The 15,649-nt window shown below is 35.5% G+C and overlaps 1 pseudogene; it reads right to left on the bottom strand.

Moving 5' to 3' along the window:
* Positions 1-2,682: 2,682 nt before the first annotated feature.
* Positions 2,683-3,519, bottom strand: LOC138941341 (uncharacterized; annotated as a pseudogene).
* Positions 3,520-15,649: the final 12,130 nt, after the last annotated feature.

Genomic DNA, 15,649 nt, shown 5'->3' with positions numbered 1-15,649 from the left:
TGCAACAATTGTGGAGCGGACTTTGCCTCTCCTATTCTGCACAATTACCAAAAAGGGTTAGGTTATATCTTCTGTCTCTATATTATTACCCAAATATTAACTTTAAATATCTCAGAAACTATAACAGACCGCCGGTTAAGTTATAAGAAAAAGTTACTCAGGGTCATGTCCTTGACAACTCAGTAAACACAAAGCAAAAGTAATATAACATCAATATTATATTTTCCCACTCAACAATGTAACTGCAATATAACATGCCTTGTACGTAACAATTACATTGTTGAGTGTAAAATTATAACATTAATGTTATGTTACTATTACTTTGTGTTTACTGGGAACATATGTCAAGGTCAAAGTCATCGGTGAGGTGTAACCTAATATGCATATTTACCCACAGAGAGTAGATCCAAATGTTCCGGTCAGACTGAGATTTTATAGGAAATTTAATTTTGGACAAATAGTTTCGTATAAACATGGGTCGAAAAATGCTTTCTTAAAAAGTTAGCGCCCAAAAACCTTTGAAATAACTGTTATTTTATCCATTTTTATAAATTTCAATGAAAGTATGCATTTTTTAACAAAAAGTACCGAAATAAAAGTTGTAGAGAATTAAATTATCTTTCAAATGAAATTAAAATGATTGTGGTATGTTCTCAGAAATTTAAGTTTTATTTTCTTTTCACCTTTTGCTCTTCTTTTCATCTTCTTATGGTGATTGGTTTGAATAATGCAGAAAAGTAAAATTTTTTTAGTAAAGTAACCAACAAGCAAGATAAACATTAAAAATTAGCTAAGACCATAACAGCATAAATGAAGAGTATTTTTAAAAAACTCTACCGTCGATAGCCGAAAAAACACTTTTGTACATTTGAAGCTAGTTATCTAAAAATCTATAGAACGTACTACAGTCATATTTTGATCTTATTTAAAAAATAATTTAATTCTTTACAATTTTTGTTTCGGTATTTTTTATTAAAAAATGCATACTTTCTCTGATATTTTTAAAAATGTATAAAATAACCTTGATTTCTCAGAGGTTTTTTAGGGTGCTAACTTTTTAAGGAAGCATTTATCGACCCATATTTATAGGAAATTTTTTGTTCAGAATTAAATTTTTTATAAGATTTTAAAATCTAGTAGGAACGTTTGTGTGTGTGTGTGTGGACCCATCCTGTTATATACAGTGTTTCAGAGCGACCGTATCAGCAGTTTTTTGATGACACAATGCATTTTCGTGAAAAATGTTTCATGCAAAAATTGTAGAGCTCTAAGTGGCACATTATATAATAATATTAGTATGACTTTGAATAGCACCGTCAAGGTCACATAAAAATCATTTTGAATTTTTTAAATGGAACCCTCTATTTTTCATTACATATTCTTGTAACTTACCTCAAGAGCTTTCCCAAACACTATAATAAAATATTTTTTTATTAAGTATTTTTGAGTTATTTTCTATCTTAATCTGACATATTTTGATATAAAACATAAAATATTTAGTTTTTGGTAATCTTACTTTTATGTACAGAATAATGAGACAAATCAATTAGCGTAACAAAACAAATAATTGTTTTAAAAAATACATTATAAATAATTACATACTTTTTTTCAAAAACAATTTTTTTTTATACTAATTGATTTGTCTCATTATTCTGTATATAAAAGTATTATGGTAAAATTATCGAAAACTAAATATTTTACGAGATATTTTATTTTTTATGTCAAAATATGTCAGATTAAAATATAGAATAACTCAATAAGTACTTAATGAAAAAATACTTTATTATAGTGTTCTGAAAAACTCTCGAGATAAGCTATAAGAATATACAATCAAAAATGGGGGATTCCATTTAAAAAATTCAAAGTGATTTTTATATGACCTTGGTGTTATTTAAGGTCATACTAATATTATTATATAATGCGCCACTTAGAGCTCTACAACTTTTGCATGAAACATTTTTCAGGAAAATGCGTTTTCTTAAAAAACTGCTGATACGGGCGCTCTGTTATACCCTGTATATGTATATACACAGGGTGGATCATTTTAATCTCCAAAAAAAGTTTCACAAAAAAATGTTTCAGACAAAAGTTTTATGGCTTTGAGGGGGAAAGATGATAATATTATCAATTTAATTGTAGATGGCGGAACTTTAGAGATTTCAGCATGGTGGCCATTTTTTTAAATGAAAGTCGATTTTTTTCTTGAAATGAAAGTTGTAGCTGACAATGAGACGAATACAACGGTTTTTTGCTTTTTGAAATTGGATCATTTTTTAGTTACAGTGTTTCAAAATTTATAATTTAAATAAAAAGTTTCCATCTCTATACAGTGTGCATATTTTGTGACTTTAAACTGCCTTCCATCTCTCTGTATGTATATTGTTCTTATTATTGTTATTATTATCTGAACTGATTCTGTTTGATGGTCTACCAGCTCGCATTTCTCCGTGCGTTACCCAGGATGAACGTGGACATGGCGGGACTTTCATCTCTTTGAGGTGCTTGATTTACGTGAGTCCGCTTGCCTCTTATAATTCGGGGTACTTGATTTATGTGAGTCCCCTTGTCTCTCACGAGTGTTTGATTTACGTGAGTATACTCTCAGTATTGCTTCTCAGGATTCGGAGTGCTTGATTTACGGTAGTCACATCTTCTTTCACAAATTTACAGATTTAAATCTTTCTATCGAAGGAACTGTTCGAAATTATCTCCGTTGGCTCGAATACATAACGCCAGACTATCTTGAAAATGTTTGATCGTTTTGAGTAAGACAGCGCGCGGTATATTCCTGCAAACTACTCGTATTCTTCCTATCATATTTTCTCTGGTTGTAGGCGTATGCTCAGATATTTTTGATATACCTCCATAAAAAGAAATCGGGTGAAGTTATATCAGGAAATCGTGGAGGCCATGCGACGGATCCACGTCATCCAATCCATCTATCATTGTATTCTCGATCAAGATAAGCTCTCACTATTGCCGCATAATGAGATGGCGCCCCGTCCAGTTGTATCCACATTCTCTATTGTGTATCTAATACTACGTTTACATGTCACTCCTAATCAGTTTAATATCATCCATTGTTCTAAGACTGGCTAATCACATTCCATTCTTCAGAGGAATAGCTGTGATTGGCCAGTTTCACAACTACAGATGTTATTAAACCCGATTAAGGGTGCCATGTAACAGAGCTCTAAATCAACATCTTCAAGTAGTTGTGATAAATGATCTCTGAGAAGTTCCAGAAAATTTTCTCTATTGATACTTTGATCGAAGAAATGAGGACCAATCAAGTAACCATTTATAATCCCACACCAAACATTTATATTTCACCGATGCTGATTATTTACTTGTTTTATGCCAAATAGAGTTAACATTCGACCAATAGTGACAATTATGTCTATTCAATTCATTATTTTTGAACGTCGACTCATCAGAAAGCATAACATAATAGAAGAAATTTAAGTCAGCTCTGATCATCTGTTGTGCCCAATGACAAAATTGTACATGCAACTGCATATTCTATTGATTAAGAGCATGTGTTAACGTGATATGGTAAAGACGGTACTTCACTTTCTTCAAAATTCTCAAGATTGTTGTTTTTGGTATACCAATTTCTCTAGCTACAATCCGATTACTTGAATAAGGATTAAGATGAATAGCTGCCAAGATAACGACCATACGTACATCGTCTTCATTATACTTACGATGTTCTTTTTGGCGCCTCAAATAGCCTTGGCGAACTTTTCCTTTAACGTTAGATAAATTTCTTTATTAAGCATTATAAAAGAAAATGGTTCAGGATTTTCCGACTTAGTTTGACCCAATCTATCTCTACCTTTCGTTTGGTCATTTACTTATCGGACACCCTGTATACGCGGTGATTCAGAAGTGATTGTACAAAATGTAATGATGAAATATACACATTAGTAAAAGCAAAAAGTCTCAGTAAACATGGGTCCGCAAATGAACCGTTTACGAGATACATGTAAATGTTATGTTAAGATCCGCCACTGACTTGTGTGTTTATACCCATGCTCATCGTGTTCTTTTCTCCTTGTACACTTGTATATAGATGTCGTTGTACTAGTGTAGCAACAAATAACAAAAACAAAATCTACACAAACGTCGCTACGAATATTTTTATTAAACATAAGATATTTCAGTTGTACTAACTATAACAAGCAAGATGTTACATGCGTTAAAGAAAGTATTCAAATCCTCTCATCTGCACCCAACAATGTAATCTTCTCAGCATTAAGTTCCGAAGTCTTTCAAACAATTCCGATTCATTTTTTAATCTTATTTTTTTATTATTTATCTTATTAAGGGGATTCTAAACCGACGGGCGAACTCCGACGGGTTAGCGTCCTCATCTAAATGTAACTAAAAGGGTCGATAATACCGACATTTTTAGTTCCGCCATTACCAACATAATTATTTCAAACATACATAATAAAAAACGCAATCTTTTGCATTCTGTTCCATATATTGAAATGAGACAATATCACAATATATTTTTACTGCTTTATATACAATAATTAATTGATAAATTACCAAACTTTAATTCATGCGTGAGAGAGTAATATACATGTATGCACTAACATTATCGCAATTTCTAATATTTTCTTTCTCTCGATCATACGCTTAATCTGTTTCTCTCTGTATCTCTATTTCTAATCGGTCGTTTACTACGCACTGCATATCGCTTAGCTTTATTCTTCTAGCATATTCGCTTACGCGTTTACTCGCGCTTCTCTCTCTCTCTCTCTCTCTCTCTCTCTCTCTCTCTCCTTTTGTTCATTCGTTATTCTTTCATTCTCATTATTATATTTTTGTATTTGTTCAACATTTATTGTTCTATTTTATTCTTATCTATCTACACGTAAATAAATAAATTTATTTATTTTAATTTTACATAGCATAAATAAGATATACAATATAAGTTATTTTCTTTTCTTATTTCACTATATAGTTAATACAATGCATAATTATGTTTCACTATAGTTAAATACAACACATGCACATACGAAAATACACACGCACACGCACACATACATAATACTTTTTTTATTTTCAGACAGCACAAAACATCCTCAGGATCATCCTGAATATGTCCAGGACGGTTCAGGACATTTGTAGGATGTTTCAAGATATTATTATAAATATATTTATAAAAATTTAATATGCATACATAATTATTTTTAGTTGTGTCGGTTATTTAATATAATTTAAAAATCTTAAAATAGTTTAGATAAAAATAGTAATAGTAATATTAACAATATATGTACTTGCAGTAAGTCACAATATAAAAATGTCTCGATTGTTTCAAAAATTAGAGAATAGGCAATTAAACTGTAACGGCAGGGCCGTTACTACGGCGAAATATATATATGTATATACAATAACATGCCTCGCTTACTCTACCCTACTCTACCTATCCCGCTCGCACAACCACCGCGCACGCTCTCTCGCTCGCGCGCATGCCACACGCACCGCTCACACTAGGCGCGCTATCTCGCTGGGCATATGCTCTCGCTCTCGACTCGCCTTATCTCGCTCACGGTCCCCACACGGAATCGACCCCACTCCCGGGCCGACAGTATAGTGGGAGGCCCCGGCCGGGTATATAAGCCCGGCCGGCCGAGGCATCGGGACCAGATTCTGTTCCGACATCCAGCTCCCGACACCGACCTGACCAAGACCTACTACCTCCTCGGGCTAAGGTTTCTCTTAGCCCTGTCGGGTTTCGCCGGCTCCTGTCACCGCTCCTCGGGCTAAGGTTTCTCTTAGCCCTGTCGGGTTTCGCCGGCTCCTGTCACCGCTCCTCGGGCTAAGGTTTCTCTTAGCCCTGTCGGGTTTCGCCGGCTCCTAGCACCTACCCGGGCTGAGGTTTCGCTCAGCCCTACTGGGTTTCGCCGGTTTCCGTTGCCAAGGCCGGACCCGACGTGACACTCGGGCCTGTCGGCAATACCCAGTGGGTATTACCCACCTACCTAGCCTAACCGTAGTAATAAGCCACCTGTAGATATCGCGTCGTAGCCTTAAGACCGTTAGCCATAAGTCCGCTAGTTCTAACCGCGTCGTAGTAAAAGCCTGTTAATAATAAGTCCGCTAGAAATAAGCCTGCTAGACCTAAGAGCCTGCTAGTTATAACCGCGCCGTAATCTTAAGCTCGTCTGTAAATAAAGCCGCACCATCGCGATTAAGCCGCGTTTCTCGCCGCGTACCGCTTTGCGTTTCTCGCCGCGTACCGCCTTGCGTTTCTCGTCGCGTACCGCTTTGCACACCCGCGCCTGACACCAGCTTTCTGCCGACCGTACGCTGACCAACATCGCCTGGCCCTGCACGCTACTTTGTATATATCTTTATTTAAATAAACTATTTTTTCTCTTCTATTGTGTTTCGTAAGCTTGAGTCTCCCCTCCTCTCGAACCCGGACACCGACGAGCCGATCCGAGCGTCGAGCGAGGTGACCGCGTTACAAAACATAACATTGCACATTCAGCTATACACGATTTATTAATAACTTTAAGACCAGAATATCTCGAGCTTTCCCTTAATGTCAGGACCTTATTGAAAACTCCAAGAAAAATCACTGTAAAACAAGTAGAATCTGGCATATATTATCATTTTGGATTGCAGCAGTGCATCGAAAATCTGTTGTTAAAAATCCATAACCATTTAACTTCGAATTGTATAGAGATTTTAATCAATATTGATGGTTTTGCCAAAGCTTTGCGACAAGGTTTGCTTTAATTTTGACAACAATTGTCTAGCAAACGTTTGTTTTGTTTTGGTTTGTCAAAAAGTTTGAAGCAAATTGACGGCAACATTTTTTGTCTCACGATGCTGTAAATAATAGAAAAAGGTTTACTCGTAAATTTTACGCAAAGAAGAACATGTATGATGCTATTCACGGTGTAACACAAACTTTACATCAATTAGTAGCAAATTTTATTATACACGCTATAATAGCAAATTTACGACAAGAACAGAGCAAACCTTATTGTACACAATATGATAACATATTTACGAAAAGAACAGAACAAAGTATACTCTGGCACAACGAGATGCAAAATTCACGCAAATAACAGAGCAAGCCTTGCCATGCATGGCATGACAGCAACTTTACTTTGTTACAAACTTTACAAAAATATAGTATTCAGCCGATAGTTCGTTTGTTCATCGTTATGCGACGCGCTATATGCATCCATCTCGTATTTGATTTTTAGTCATGAGAAGTATATAAAGCTTGCAAAAAGCAACTGACAGAAGATTAAAAATATAATTATTTCTATCAGTTCAATTACTGATACAATCCCAAACATAGGGAATTAAGATATTGGACTGATGGTCTCTCTTAGATCGGACAGATAAATGTCTAAAAAAGTTTAAATCATCCGTTTATTGTTTACTTAAAATGTAAATATATATATATATATATATATATATATATATATATATATATGTGTGTGTGTATATATATAAAATTCATATATTCATTATATTATGAATTCATTTTCAATTATTTATATATTATCATCATCTCATAATTATAATAAATGCCACCTAAGACTCTTGTCTGCTTGGTCGCATATTCTTAAACGATGCGTCAGAAAACATGATGGATTGCTTCATAAAAAATATTCCTCTCTGCGAGATTTATCGTTCCTCAGAGTTTGTCGCAGAGTTTCTGAATCATCCTATACAGAGAATTATCACAAATTTGCTATCATGCCGTACACGGCAAGGTTTGCCCTATTCTTGTCACAAATTTGCTGTCATCCCGTGCACGGCAAGGTTTGCTCTATTATTTGCGTAAAATGTGCATCACACTATTGCGACAAGCCTTGCCAGCAAAAGCTAAGCTTTATCCGGACACACCTTGTTACAATTTTGCTGTAAAGACATGCTCGGGTTTGCTGCAAACTTTGTGCAAAGTTTGCATCATTTTGCTTGCTGGGTTTACTACTTATAATGTTGAAATTGTTAGAATTTATCATGGATAAGAAAAATCAAAAGATGCAAATGTATTTTTTAAAAACTTAGTAGATGACATAAATGATCTAACATCTAATGGCATATATTATAATACTAAATTATATTCAATAAAAATAAAAGGATTTATTTGCGATGCACCTGCAAAATCATTTATCACATATACTAAAGGTCATTCAAGACACTACTCATGTACAAAATGCTATGAACGAGGAGCATATATTAATGATCGTATCTGTTTTCCTAATATTGATAACTTGACTTTGCGTTGTGACAGTGATCTAAACATCAAGAAAATCATCATGTAGGTACTACAATATTGGAATCCATTTTAAATATTGACGTGATACGTGACTTTCTATTAGATTATATGCATCTAATTTGGTTGGGAGTCGTTAAAAAATTGCTATGTTTTGGATTCATGGAAAACCATTAACAAAATTATCATACAATCAAACATCTAATATTTCTAAGTAATTATTTAATCTAGCATGTAATATAACGACAGAATTTAATCATAAACCTCGTCATATCAATGAAATCAAACGATGGAAGGCAACAGAATTTCGACAATTCCTTTTGTACACAAGTTCTGTAGTTCTTAAAACTATTATAAGTCATGATAGATATATTAATTTTTTATCTCTACACATAACCACATCCATTTTATGCAATTCAAATTATAAAAAGTATACAGATTATGCAAGATCTCTGATGCAATATTTTGTGAAGATATTTATAATTTTATGTGGCAAAGATAAAATCTCTCATAATATACATAATTTGTTGCATATTTGTGATGATGTTGAAACATTCGGAACATTAGATCAGTTTAGTGCATTCGTATTTGAAAATTATTTACAATCAATCAAAAAATTAATAAGGAAACCTGAAAAATCATTAGTTCGGCGTAAATATGAAGTAGATAACAGTATTCCATTAGATAAAAATAAATTGTATTTGCCAACTCTAAAAAAACAACATAACATAGGACCAATAATCAATAATATATCCTTCGTTGCACAATATAAAGAAATTATTTTAAGCAAATTTATATTAAGAATAACAGAGCCGGACAATTGTTGTTATACAGTCAATAATAAAATAATAATTATAAAAAATATAATATCTACCATTAATGATATATTACTAATTGCTCAAGAATTTTTAGTACTTGAAGATTTTTATACAAAACCCTGTAAATCTTCATCTTTAGGTATATATGCTGTTAAAAATTTAGGACCACTTACATTATGGCGACTCGATCAAATACATCATAAATGTGTAAAATTATGGTTTAAAGATATATATGTAATATTTCCCTTATTACATTCAAAATTAGAGAAGCAATAATACTTTTTTAAATATATAATATATATAACCAATTATTTCTCAAAAATCCTTAGAGTAAATTTTTTATAATAAAATAATTTGCTTTTCAGTTATTCTTTTAATACACTACTTTTGAATGTTAATTAGTTGTTTATTGATTTGATAATTTTCATACATTCGATATGTTATATATACATATATCTTAATATTTTTAATATTATCTACATATGGCAAGTTATATTATATTTAAATTTATATAATATAATGCATAAATATTTACATGTATTTGATGCGAAATTGCCTATATAGGCTACGTTGCGATGTTTACTGTCAGTACTGAAAATCTATATTTTACATTACATGCACTATAGATTTTTAGTGGCAGTGAATACCGTAACGCAGCCAATGTAAATGTTTAAAATGTTAAGGGATAATATGACATCAAGTGTATACAGGGTGATTCAAAACAACCTTCTGTCCTTACAATGTCATATACTTGACTCAATTCTAAGACGATTTTTCCTTTGCCAAAATTTTTTCCGAGGCTTAGTTTTCAAATTATAAGCCAAAATAGTTAACGAATTACGGACTGCATACGCGAGGCAGGCAGGGGCGGCGCAACTCACTGTTCGATGTTGGCGATTACGTGAGGCGCTTGCTGCGATCAACTGTTTGCTACATGCGATGGGATGTATGTGTGAGAGAGAACGTATACGCGTATACACACACATACACATTCTCTCTTTCTCTCTCTTTTACATCCATCGCGTGTAACAAACAGCTGATCGCACACATGCTCTCTCTCTCTCTCTCTCTCTCTCTCTCTCTCTCTCTTATACTCATCGCATGTAGCAAACAGCTGATCGCACACACGCACTCTTTTTCTCTCTCTCTCTGTCTTTCTTTTTCACACCCATCGCATATAGCAAATAGCTGATCGCACACACGCACTACATAGTTACTGATATCAAAATACTCGTTAATTAATATTATATCTAAACGCCGAATTAAGTGATCGATCCGTTTGGCAGGATTTCGAACTTAAACGTCGGTCGCGCGCACCGTCGTACAAGAGTAAAGTTATATTAAATAATTAGGTGCTCGGTAGATAATGGTATTAAAATACTCGTTAATTAATATTATGTCGAGATATCTAAACGCCGAATTAAGTGCTCGATCCGTTTGGCAGGATTTCGAACCGAGTATAATATATAAGTATATATATATATACGGGGGCGTGCGGATGGGGTACGCTGGTACGCTCCAGCGTAAGGCGCAAAATTTTAATAGGCGCCAATAATTTTTGAAGTGTCCAAAAACTGACCGAAAATTGACCGCTGCGATGACCGCCCTTACCCGGCTCAATGCCGCCCGCTTGTAAAACCTTGTTTAATCGAATGGCAGCGTGGCAGCAAGAAAAAAATTTGCTTCAGAGATAGCCTACGCTATACGTAAGGCGGTAAGCAGTAAGCAATGATACCAGAACGAAGTCTTGGCTTGTTGGCTCACCGGCCCGGCAGTGAAGGGGATAACGCAGAGCGCTCTGCGCATCACATGTACGCAGTTCGCGCTTGTGTGCGTTATCCCTTCCACTGCCGAGCCGGTGAGCCTGGATGGAGCCGAGACCCGGGACCCGAGACCTCGTTCTGATATCAGGTATCACTGGCGATAAGCGGTAAGCATTAACGGTACGTTCGGAAACAGCACTCTAGCATCGTTATCTTTATTCAACTTTTAGTAAATAACAAAGATAGAACGACGCTCGTGTGCACACGGGTGATGTTTCCGAACGCAGCCTAAGCGGTAAGACCTGCAGGCAGAATACAAATCCATTTGAATTGAGTGTTCACTCATCGAGATAATTTTCTTCTCCTATCGTATATTATTGGAAAATAAACACGATCCACTATCTGACAATACGAATTATACGGAACTATGAAAAACCCTTTTGATTTTCAATTTCGTCAAGAGAGAAAGAGAAAAGAAGAAGAAGGTAAAAAATTATCGGGCTCATTAGCTAAATTTTTAAAAACTACACCAAATGCTTCCTTTCATTATTCAACGAGTTCATCGATGGCAAGCACATCTTTTTGTACTCTTTCTTTGATGTCTACTTCTTTAGACCCAATACCATCAACGTCGACCGCAGACGTTTCACCTTCTGAAGCTTTCCCAAATTCGATTTCACTCCTGCGCCAATTCATATTGATATTGATACCAATATCGACGGTGACAATAGTTTTCAATCAGTTCGGATCGATCAATTTGAAGATCCAGGTCTCTGGCCTGATATAATTTCTCAAGATTTTCGGACTCAGATAATTGATCATGGCGTTCCCAAACAAATTATGGATTTTGACTTTCCATTAGATTCAAATAATAGATGCTTCTCAAAAAGTTTATATACCCGTACAATGACTAACGGTGAAAAGTTATCCAAAAATTGGTTAGTTTGTTCAAAATCCAAAAATGCTGTTTTTTTGTTTCTCTTGTTCTTTATATCAACGAAATGAAAATAAATTCTCCAGTCTCTCTGGCTATTCTGATTGGTCGAATATATATCGTGTCGTTAAAGATGTAATAAACCGCTTTCGCGAGGCAGTCGTGGATAGCTCGGTCGGGATCCGGGGCTCGTGAAAGGGTATCGAGAGACGAACGAAAGCCACGTGAGGTAGAATATAATTTATTGCGTGTGTTGTGCCTCGGGTGAGGCACGGTAATTTTCGGGATCGTTGCCGGATTTAGATTTAGGAATCTGGGATACGTCTGGCGGGTTACCCGAAATTCTGGACACTTTTTATATTCAATAAAACTTTTATTCACTACAAATGGTCTTAATTATAATTCGCCCTCGTGTCTATCATCTACTCGTGTCGCGTATCGCGTTATCTGACACTCGCGGACGCGTGTTTGGAGTCGGGTTTACGTCGCGAGACTCGCTTCTCGATCTTCACGATTTTCACTAAGTGTGACTACTCGCGACTATTAGCGTTACGGCCCGCGTAATATTAATTGATGGTAAAGACTGCCCGCCGTTCGTTAGCGGTGGGCCTTTTTATTAACTCCCCTTGGTTTCCCAGGAGGGGATCGTTTAGCGACAAGACCATGCGTCGTGTCGCTCGATTTTGCGGCAAGATCCGGATGCAAGCTAAGGAGTTCTAAGTAGGACTTCTTTGCTTGCATTTTCGCAATTTCCTTTCTGCTTTTCGGTAGGACTTCTACGTTGCATTTTCGCAACATCCTTATTCCGCGTGCCTTGGTTTCCGCGTTTTCGTAATGGATGATTGCGCGGTCGCTTGGGCTTCGCGCGTGGCTCGCGTTGTCAGCGCTTCGTTCGGTCAACGTTCGTAACGTGATCTGTATTCGCGTTACACGTTGAGCAATATCTTATTGTATAAAATAATATCTCTCTAAAATAATATGTGTCTAATAATTCGTATATAGCCTTCTCGGGCTATAACATCCCTCCCCCGTAAAAAAAAGAAAAACGGAGGTGTAAAAGTGACGTTTTTCGCAAAACAAACTTATTTTAAAAATTATTTTTTCTTATTCTAATGTACAACATTTTTCCCGTATACAATATGAGATATAATCGTTTCTTATTATTCCTATACTTATCTAAAATCGTGTACTTAGACTTCGTTTTAGTATGGGTTTTGGGAATCTGTAGGACATACGTGGTTCGTCTTCTTCGTATATCCTGACTGACGGTCGTTTTGTATATTTCTTTTCATTTTTTACAATTATATAAATTATTAATATTATTATAATTATTGTGGTTATTCCACTCGTCGCCATAGGATATACGAATTGTTTTTTCGTAAAGAATTTGTCATTATTGTCCTGTAAATCATTGTTTATATCTTTCAATTTATTTCTTAATTCTGTTAATTCTGAATGCTGTACGATATTCTGTTGTTTCGTGTCTAGTATGTCTGTATTGTCTCGTATAAATGTAATATTAATTTCCGGTAAATACGTTTCTATTTCGTTACCTTGTATGACTTCTTTTGATTGGATCGTCATTTCTGTTGTTATTAATTTACATTTATTTTGGAGGGTAATTTGCCCTGTTCCTTTAATTACTTTTCTAATCTCGTTATAATTTTCGCATTGAATTATTATTGATTGTTCGCGTACAGTTGAGTATAGCCAAGTAAGTGGCTGTTGCAACGATATCCATATCGTTTCTGTCGCAATTACATGTTTACTTTTGCAAGCCTCGTTTTGGTTTTGTGGTTGCAAGTACATTTGTATTTCGCACGGCGCGTTTGGATTAATACGGTGTATTGGTTGTGTTTTCTCAGATATGTATCTGGAATTTATTTGGATACACTTTTTTAAGTCGTCCTCCGTTATTATGATATACGTTAATCCTTCTCTATTAACTACGATTATTTCGTGATTTATTTCCGCGTGCGTAAATATATTTTTATGATCGTAAGTAGGTAATGGGGTTACTTTTATTATATCATATACTGGTTGTGAGATTAGTGGGAATCGCAATACAGTAAATATGATTGATCCTTCACGGTATGCAGTTATTTTAATATATTCTTCTAGTGCTAGCCATTCGTCGTTTCGAATTTCGAAAGGGAAATATAAACCGTGAGGTAATTGGATAGCTGCTTCTTTTAAATGTGTTATAATGTCGCTAATAGGTGTTAGTACGGGATGCATAATGCCCTTGCGTACATGCGTAAGATATTCTATTACATCTTTCGCATCCCGAATTAAATCTGTTATCATCGCGATGATTACCGTAAAATGTTCGGTTATTTCTTCGCGGTTACTATATTCTCGAACATAATGATTTAATAATTTACCGTTATGGTCTAATATATTTTCTAGTTTATCTAGGTGTACTATCGTACTATTTAAGATTTTTATTTGATTTTTCGCGACGTGTTGAATGGTTTGCTGGTTATTTTGTAGGAGATTTAATTGTTCGTTTATTAATTCTCTATCATTCGCGTCCATTGTACCGAACAATGTTTTCGCTATTCCGCCTATTCCGTCGATGAGACCTCTACGTCCGTTCGTCCGTGTCTTATATAGCGTATTTATTAGAGTGATCAATTTCGTTAATTGTTTCGACTCGTTTGTTACGATTTCCTTTAAATTATCACAAGTGCGTTTATGGTGGAATTCCGACTTTATTTGTTCGCACATCTCGTTGGTTTGTTGGATGTATTGATTTATTTGCCATACTTTGTCGTTTAGTGTTGTTATATCTAATTTAATGACTAATTTCCACGCTTTGGTCGCTTGCTGTAATTGCCCGATTTTTTCGAAATATATGCCGGGATTGTGTAGGAATTCTTGAATTTTGTAAGGTGAATCCGTTTCATGTTGTCCCGTGCGACTCTCGGCCTGTCGACTGTTCCAGCTGACGAATATCCTGTAATTTCATATTAAATGTTTCATATAACCGTCTTATCGGTTCTCATTTTATTAGGTTTCTTCTTGCTGGCTTTTAGCGTCGTGTGGTTTTTTATTCAGTCGTGTTTTACTGAGTATACCACTAGCATGGTTTGTGCTAATATAAAAGATCGATCTCGCTATTTTCCCTCTTCGGAGGAAGGTATCGACAATGATGGTGAAGTGCTGGTTATTGAGCCTCAAGAAACAGATATGAATGAGGTGGACGACGGGTTCGATAGTGATTTTTGGGTGCCTCGTTATGAGCCTCCCGATGGATTTATTCCCTTATTACGACGACTTTGGTTGGAGATGCCTATACGCATTCGAGGGCGCGTTTTTGATTTTCATCTCCGTCCTTCACTACGTGAATTCGAAGAACGAGGTCGTGCGATGGCGCAGATGCGTCGCGCTTTATATCGGATGCGAATGGTCGGTCGTTCCAACAACGAATAGGTAAGTTTTTTATTTTAATTTTCTATAAATTGCTTTAATTTGTTTGTATGCATGCGCACCGCTTTCCTTCCTTTCTTAATTGTATAATTCACGTCTGAATTTTTTTCGATTATTACGTACGGTCCGGTCCATAGGGATTCAAGTTTCTTAGATCGTCCGCGACGGAGCGTCTCGTCGTGTACTAATACCTTGTCTCCGACTTTAAATTTTATTTCTCTAGTACTTTTGTCGTATTGTTTTTTGGCTTTGAATTTTTCTTCTTTGATATGCTCTTTTGCGAGCTGATTCGTTGCCCTTAGTCTTTCTTTCAATTCTTGCGCGTAATCGTCATAATTATATGTTGGTTTAGGCGGTCTCGTTAGTGACGTAGGTAAATCCGCTTGGTGCCCGTAGACTAATTCGAAGGGTGTATACCCTGTAGCTGTGTGTGGCGTCGTAT

The sequence above is a fragment of the Polyergus mexicanus genome, unplaced genomic scaffold, assembly GCF_030449975.1.
Source record: "Polyergus mexicanus isolate NDT 795.1 unplaced genomic scaffold, iyPolMexi1.0 SCAF_18, whole genome shotgun sequence".
In the NCBI taxonomy this organism is placed as follows: Eukaryota; Metazoa; Arthropoda; class Insecta; order Hymenoptera; family Formicidae; genus Polyergus; species Polyergus mexicanus.
Note: the sequence above shows the minus strand (reverse complement) of the source record. Positions and strands in the feature narration are given on the sequence as shown.